The sequence below is a fragment of the Colobus angolensis genome, unplaced genomic scaffold, assembly GCF_000951035.1.
Source record: "Colobus angolensis palliatus isolate OR3802 unplaced genomic scaffold, Cang.pa_1.0 Scaffold47, whole genome shotgun sequence".
Taxonomy (NCBI): domain Eukaryota; kingdom Metazoa; phylum Chordata; class Mammalia; order Primates; family Cercopithecidae; genus Colobus; species Colobus angolensis.
The window spans coordinates 3,440,950-3,442,925 of record NW_012118154.1 but is presented as its reverse complement, the minus strand read 5'-3'; positions in this window follow the sequence as shown (position 1 = coordinate 3,442,925).

Sequence of the window (1,976 nt, the reverse complement as noted above, 5' to 3'; positions counted from 1 at the left end):
AAAAAAAAAAAAAAAAAGGCATACCTTCAGGCCAGTCGCAGCAGCTCACGCCTGTAGTCTCAGCACCTATAATCCTGGGAGGGTGAGACAAGCAGATAACATGAGTCCAGGAGTTTGAGACGAGCCTGCCCAATATGGTGAAACACTGTCTCTACTAAAAATACAAAAATTAACTGGTGTGGTGGTGCGTGGTGCTTGTAATCCCAACTACTTGGGTGCCTGAGGCATGAGGATTGCTTGAACCCAGGAGGTGGAGGTTGCAGTGAGCCGAGACCATGTCACTGCCCTCCAGCCTGGGCAACAAAGCAAGACCCTGTCTCAAAAAAGAAAAAAATGCATACCTTCAGAAAAATTAAGTATGCCCTCAATATATTATACAGATTGTACTATATAAAGCATACACAAAAATAGAAATTAAAAATGATGACACCTGGGTGCGGTGGTATGCGCCTGTAGTCTCACCTACTCAGGAGGCTGAGGCAGAAGGATCGCTTGAGGTTAGGGGTTTGAGACTAGTGTGCTAAGATCAAGCCTGTGAATAGCCACTGTACTCCAGCCTGGGCAACATAGCAAGACCCCATCTCAAAAAAAAAAGGAGTGACTTAAACTTTTCAGTGACTTACTATTGCTTTGCAAATAGATTCCAAGTGCCATACCACTGTCTCCAAGGCCTGCACTGGCCATCCGGGCCTTGTGACTCTTTGTCACTACATGGCACCCATGTTGCCAACCCACCACATTTTCTTCTGCCTCAAGATTTTGAGCTGCTCTTTTCAGCCTGTTTTGCAGTTATTCTTTGTGCCCAGAATACACTTCTACACTTTATGCATGCTTAGTTTAGCTTCAATAGGATCGCCTTGGTGAAGCCTTCCAAATCTGAAGGGGCACACCCTCCACCCTCCAGCTGTTCCACTGCCTCTCTGTGCTTTTTCGTTTTGTTTGAGACAGGGTCTCGCTTTGTCATCCAGCTGTAATTCAGTGGTGCCATAAGGAGTCACTGTAGTCTCCATCTCCCAGGCTCAAGCAGTTCTCTCACCTCGGCCTCCCGAGTAGCTGGGACTACAGGTGTATGCTACCATGCCTGGCATGCCTGTCTAAATATTACTTTTTTTTTTTTTGAGACGGAGTCTCGCTCTGTCGCCCAGGCTGGAGCGCAGTGGCACGATCTCAGCTCACTGCAACCTCTGCCTCCTGGGTTCAAGTGATTCTCCTGCCTCAACCTCCCAAGTAGCTGAGATTATAGGCACATGCCACCACGCCTGACTTATTTTTGTATTTTTAGTAGAGATGGGGTTTCACCATATTGGCGAAGCTGGTCTTGAACTCCTGACCTCAAGCAATCCACCCGCCTCAGCTTCCCAAAGTACTGAGATTTTTAAAAAATTACTATAGGGTTGTGGTTTTCAGCCCTGTTGTTATCAGCACCCTCTTACTCTGGAAGTGAGGATTAAGGCAAGGCAGGATAGGAGTATCATTAGTTACAAAATACTTTGGGGTTCAAAGCAGGGACAGATCATGTATTGGGGATCAGAAAATGTGTCACAATGCTTGAGATGATCCTTAAAGGAGCTGTATTGTGTGGAAGAAACAATGAACAAAGAACAAGATGGAGAGGGGAGGGGTTTGGAGAAGCGGGAGTCTTCAGTGTGGGCTGAGTTTAAGTTAGGCAGGAAAGAAATGAGAAAAGGTGGCAGGGCAGGCTGGAGTGGCAGTCACAGCATGTAGAGAACTGGAAGACATTGAGTGGGGACAGTGTGTATTTATTGTGACGGAGTCTTGCTCTGTTACCCAGGCAGGAGTGCAGTGGCACCATCTCAGCTCACTGCAACCTCTGCCTCCTGGGCTCAAGTGATTCTCCTGCTTCAGCCTCCTGAGTAGCTGGGATTACAGGCGCCTGCCACCACACCCAGCTAATTTTTGTATGTTTAGTAGAGACGGGGTTTCACCATGTTGGCCAGGCTGGTCTCAAACTCCTG